The 6,663-nt window shown below is 34.7% G+C and overlaps 1 pseudogene; it reads right to left on the bottom strand.

Annotated features, from left to right (window-relative positions):
- Positions 1–842: 842 nt before the first annotated feature.
- On the bottom strand, positions 843–4,041 carry LOC128234501 (uncharacterized; annotated as a pseudogene).
- Between the last annotated feature and the right edge of the window lie 2,622 nt (positions 4,042–6,663).

The following is a 6,663-nucleotide window of genomic DNA, read 5'->3' as shown; positions in this document are numbered from 1 at the left end:
GCATAGTGGATACAACAATAGACTGCAATTTTGACAACATGGGATCGAACCCGGTCTCCGATTCATTTTTTTTTTACATTTAGTTTATTTTTTACAATTAAGATATCAAAGAGATAAACATTATATTAAATAACTGTCCTGAGATTCGTTAGAGAAAAAAACATTTTGGTGCCAATCTGGTGTACAGTCCCTTTAACCTTGACATGGTTATTTTATGTACCAAGTTTCTCTTGAATATCATAGTTCTTAATGAAAGAGCTTTTAACCATGACATGGTCATTTTTGTGTGCATGTGGGACCTGTATTTATCTTAGCTCAACACTATTGAGGGGTCAAGGTCACCATCTTACACTTACAATTTTTATTGCGAAATCTTATGGACATTTGAACTAGGACTGGTAGAACTTGGTATTTCACCAATGTCTATGGAAATGTGCCACGGCAAAAGTCATATTAGTTAGTCATAAACTCATTTCAACACATGTATTAAAAACTTCAGTAAATAAATAAACTACAATGTACTTGGCCTTCAAATGGATCAAATGTACAAGAAAAACAAATATTTTTTGAAATTTTTGAAATTGAATGGTGTATGAAACAGCAAAAAGGTTCATCAGTTTATCAATAATGCATTATGGTCAGCAATTAAGGCATATGTGTGCATATTGATAAAGACCTAGGAAAATCAACGTGGAAGGAATTATACAGGAATATTAATAAAATTTGAAATATTAAAACAAGAGTTAACATAAATATGCCTCTAATTGTTGAAGTTAATATCAACCATTAAAATTTAACTGATGTGAATAAATATATCTTATCACATGTGCATGTAGTCACAGTCCAAACAATTGCACTTTTTGGTACTGGTGGTGGAAGTATTGACCATATATAATTACATGTAGACTTACCGGTTTATGAAAAAAGGTTTGAAATGATCAACATTTTCCACATTAGAAAGTCATTTACAAAAAAAAATGACTATTGCATCAATTGCATGTGAGATCAATATTTGGCATCGCCATGGTTCACTATAAGTTAACAGTAACAATAGAACAGCACATATAAAATAATAAATGGCATAGTACTTTGAGCACTGTTTCAAACTGAATCTCAAGCAAGTGATTACTTTAAATCAACAATATTTGATGAGATTAATGTGTGACATGGTACACTTTTAAACGTCTGACAAAAAAGCTGAGCATTAACAATATACAGTACTTTGAGCATTCAAACATACAAAATATAGTACTTTGAGCATTTACACCAAACATATAGCATTTGGAGCACTATTTCAGATTGGATCTAAAGTAAAGAACAATGCCTTCAACCATTCTATCAACAGTATTATAAACATAATCCTTATCACTCATCTTCAACTTTCAAGAAAGGGTCCTGGAAATTCACCAGATACCCACAAGCCTTGAAAATGTGATCAAACACATCCACCTGAGACAGTTTCACTTCTTGTCTGAGGATATTGAATTGTTTAATTCTTCGAATTGCTCTTCCGATATGAACCCGGGCTTCAGAGATCTTCTTGTTCTTATGTAGTTCATCCTTTTTAAACTGTGATTTGTCCTTATGTTTAAATGACGGTATTACCAGTTTAACACCTGAGGGAAGGCAATCCTGGATGGTGAAGCCACGGTCTGCCATAACCTTTTCTCCTGGATTTAAACTAGAAAGTAGGTCATCAGCCCCTACAGTTATGAACTTGTCACTTGATCTACCACCATGAATCACAGAAATGTACGTTATAGCACCACCTGTATTCATACCTACAAGGAACTTAACAGTTGAGTGGTGTTTATAGTGTGAATGAAATTGTTTGTGAGCACCAACAGATGAAGGGGTTTCAGAGTACAGCTCTGTACAGTCTACAATTACTCTCAAGTTCTTGAACTCATTAAAACACTTCGCGTTGTACATGTTGTCACATTATGTGGTTGGTGGCATCTTGCATATTTTTTCTAGTTCCTGATATAATAATGTCACCCGTGCAGTGAAAATAACACTGCATCTTGCAGTGGACATGCCAAACCGCATTGAACAGTCCATAGTCTGCAAACCAAGTTTCAATTTAACTAGAGTGAAAAACATCTCTTGCTCAAGGGATGTTTGTCTGGCTTTTCCTGGCTTTCGCTTGTAGTTTTCGGCATGATTCTTGTATGCTTTTGTCCTTTCGCCTTGTTGGTACTTAAGAACTTTTGCTTATGGCTCCAAATATTTGTACAGTGAATCAAAGACCTCATTTTTAAGTCCTGTGCAATAGCGGAACAGCTTGTCATTGTTTCTCAATTCATTCACCTCTAATACTTGTCCAGAGGCCTTCAGTTTTTTCAGGTCATATTCACATATCTGTAGTCTTTCTCTTTCTTGGATGACACCGGCCAAGTCTTTATTGCTTTCTAGTAGCTTGAAGGACTCCTTATCTTCCTCAGTGATGAGGTAGTCATGACCCGCCAACTGCACTGCCTGAAACATTTTCAATAATAACAAGGTAATTCAAGATAATACTCCTATAATTTTCATGGAGTATTTAAATGTATATGGTTCAGCTTGAAATTTGTCACTGACCAAGATTTAAACCATCAAAGTGTAGTACAACTTGTTCATTTGATAAGTTTATGTTTAGAGTTTATAGTGAACAAATCATTTACATGTCATGAATGCAGTGCATGTTAAGTACACATTATAGATTGTTGCATATTTATTCTTTTAATGTATTATTATGTATAACTCATTGGATATCAATGATATCTTTTTTATTTGTGTTTCATTATTTTTTGCATCCACCTATATTTTGTGCCTTAGACTGCATGTATGTAATTTGAAATAAATACTTAGGCAGTTACGCCTATGGTTGTATTTCTTCAGGATTTGTGTCTAGTACAATGGGGTTTTTTAGTGTAATTTTGTAAGAATTAACCTCTGTGATTATATCTGCTGTGTCTGGCACTACCACATCTGCACAGGAATCCCGGTCCACAATGCCTGCATCATCTATGACAGCACCCTGCTCACACGGAATTCTTTCAGGAGTGCACTGCAACAGAGATGAAACGTTCAAGTATCATTCAGTCAATTATTTTTTCTAAGTGCTTTGATGTGGTTACCCTTAAAACATCGATTTACGGTCGTAAATATGAAAACATAGCTGATCAGATCTTTTGTCAGCAGTCTCATATCATCTTTCCCAGACATTTGCACCAACATTGGCTCAATTTCAAAACAATTAGAACACTTTTTTTTTAATACAGTACATCTGTGAGGGTGCAGCTTTAAGACAGAAAATGATGATTATTAATCTTCATATTTACATTTCAATCAAAATACATATGACTTACAATCGGTACTGCTGTGTACAGGGCTCTTTTCACATTCTGGTTACTGACTTGTCTCTCCTTAGGAGCTTTTCTACTGGGCTTACTGCTGGCAGGACGATGGGAAAAGATGGATGGAATTTGGAACCATTTCTTCCTGGACTTGGCCTGTGGTGGTTCCCCAAAATGACAGCTGCATAATTTAGAAGATTTGCTTGGTGTCCATAACTTTGTGACAATCTTTCCATTTTGTTCAATTTTTTCTACTCTTGAAATTTTATTTAGCCAAAGGGTCCTTAACTTTGGTTCTTCTGGAATTCTAAAGAAACTGCATGTTGCCCCGCGAGATCGTTAATGACTACAACCTTCTGCACAACAAAAGTCCTTTTTCCCCATTTTGGAGGAAAAAACAAAAAGTGCACCGCATGAAACCTATGTTAATACTCTTATCCACTACAAAACAATATTGGTTAAAGAATTTTAGGAAAAAGAATAGTTCATTTGAGCGTAACGATTCGCATTAGCTGTCACATCGGATGTAAACAAAGATGGATACCCCCCTGAGGGTCAAATCTCACTTCCAAATCTAGCTCTCGTTTACGCGTGATTTCACAATGTAAAATCAGACAATAGAGCTTATGCTTACCTTCTGGCTGCTCTGGATATTTTAAAAAAAATACTTTTTGACCCATCCCACCCCCGCATCCCAAGTCATTCTAAAATGCGCATCCCCACCCCCAGGCAACTTTTAAATTTATAAGCTTCAATGTTGATTTAGAATTTCTGAACACTATTAGAGACATAATAATCTTGTAAATATTAGTCGAAGCAAGTTATTTAAAATTTATAAAAACTTTGACAGATGAAATGACAGATGGCTCAAGACCACAGTTATCTGCCCCCCGTTGACCAAGATCCGGATGTGAATACAGAAACAAAGAGTGCTTGTGTTCAAGTATCAATCTTTTATTAAAATTGAATGAAAAAGAAGCAAAAAATGTTCTTTTTGCAGAGAACTTGACTGAATTTGACACTCTATTGCAGAAATTGATAGTTTTCAATGTAAATATTGGAAAAATCATAGCTTGTGGAAGTCTGAAAATTAGTTGTTTGTAGCCGATTGACTCCCTGGCGGAAGGGTTATGTATTTGAACTCAATTTTGACAGTCGGGTCAATGGTCAACATGGTGTTTTCTTGTGATTATATTTTGTGTCTTGAATTGTTCTAGAGATGCCATGTCCTTGTTTTTCAATTGGGGTGTGTATAAAGTCAAAAGCCAGGTTAGTGTCTATATGAAACATATAGTAAAAATAACTGTGGTCTCACGCCTGATATAGAGGAAGCTTTTGGAGGGGTGGCCTATTTTAAATTGTTATAAATTCTTAATTTATACAGCTATCTGGTTGAAATTTGGCCAGTTGACAGTGCTTAGCCATAGAATATTGGTGTTTGAGTATGAAATGTGAAAATCTTATATTACATAATATAAATTAATAATATATAATTTTCTTATATATTTTTGACATTTTTAAAAAAAACTACTTTCACTTTCAATTTAATGTTTGGAAATAGTTCCAAATGATGGTAACTAATGAATGAAAGCCTCACTTTCAATTCCAAAGTATAAATGGAGGGATTTTTTTAACATAGGAAGCAGACCCAGGAGGAACTGTCTGTTGAAGACCCCCCCCCCCCCACCCACCACCACCAAGCTGCCCACCAGAGGCCAAGCTGTACTTGGTGTTTGCCAACATGCTGTAATTTGTAAGTACTTCAAGATAATATATTAGAAAATGGTATCCAAACTGTAGTACAAAGTGAGACAGTTTGGTCATAAAAGCCCATTGAGACTGTTTGTTCCATTCCTAAATGAATTTCTTTCATGTTGTCAATCATTTCTGATGTGGCTTTGATAATAATATTTTTTTCTAATGAAACTGCTGACTTGTATCAGTCTTTGGTCTGTATTGTGCATCTATTCACACATTTTGTTTGCTCTTTTAAGCAAACATTACAATAATTGCAAATTCTATAAGCAATTAAACAAAACTTACTGCACATAGGATGCAGAATGATGTTTTATTTAGTGTGCATATGATTTTCAGCTTATGGACAAGAAAACATATACTTTAACAATCACAGCAACACAATGAGATCCCAATTTTAAAGAAAAAATGCCACCTTTCATTAATTCATTAATTCATTCTATCAATCATTCATATATATCCATTAATTCATTCATTTATTCAATTTATTCATTGAAAAACTTGACATTTCTCAAGGCAAAATAAATAAAAAGTGAGCAGCTTTCATAAAGAATAGAGCCTTTTCCCTTAATGCATTAAAAAACACAACCTTAATACAGTATAAATGTTTTAAAAACCCTAATTTATTGCTTATTTTAATAGCCAGCCTGGTTGCTGTAGCCACAGAGGAATTTTCAAGGACAAGAACCAGTGCTGGTAAAACTGTGGTCTCTGTGGTTTTCCATACCGGCTCTCGGCAAGGATTTTCAAGAAAGGAATACCAGCTCCAAGTAAGAAGAAATTCTAAGCATGTCTGGTTTGAATGCTTGCAAAATGCATCTGGGTACTCAATAAGATGAGGTTTACCTTTGAGTTGTTAAAAACTGATTGCAAAATGTCCAAAAGACTATATATTCTATTAAATTTGTCCTGAAAATCTTTGAATTCATGAACTTTTCTGCATATTTATCACATTTATGACTATATTAAAGGTTGTGTATGCCTCAAATGAGTGTTTACAGGCCTTTTTCAAACTTTAACAGTAGTGGCAGATAGTTTTATTTGTGTAAAACATTGCTTTTGTGTCTTGCTTGCAGATCATGATGTGCCAATAAGCTCCAGTTAGCTGCGGCCTTTTCCCCAGGCGGTAGTCCTGCAATCTGAATCCAGGAGATGCAGCTCTGAATCCAATATTTCAGAAGAATGAAGATGTTAGTCAACTCTGTAGTGCTTGTTTGTGTGTAAATGATTCCAATGAGTGAGATTTATAGCAAATCAGGTGTAAATAAGCATCTTATAGACAATAGTGAAGTGCTGTACTCTGAATTTAATGCCAAATCTAGCCTTCAAAACAGATTCTTAAAGTATTTTTTTTTAAAAATGGGCATAATAATGCTATCTCTGCATTTTCTACATCATGTAGCCACCTCATACATGAAAACACTAGCAGTTGTCATGAATCTTTAAGTTTTGGTGTGTTTTTTGCCATTTCCTTTGTTGCGCCATTTGTCCCGGAAGCCAACAATTTGGCATATAGTGTTGTTTAGACTGTCTATTAACACATTATCACTAAACTTCTTGTGTTAAACTG

This window comes from Mya arenaria, chromosome 5, assembly GCF_026914265.1.
Source record: "Mya arenaria isolate MELC-2E11 chromosome 5, ASM2691426v1".
NCBI classification, from domain to species: Eukaryota; Metazoa; Mollusca; class Bivalvia; order Myida; family Myidae; genus Mya; species Mya arenaria.
This window is presented reverse-complemented; position numbering and strand designations above follow the sequence as displayed.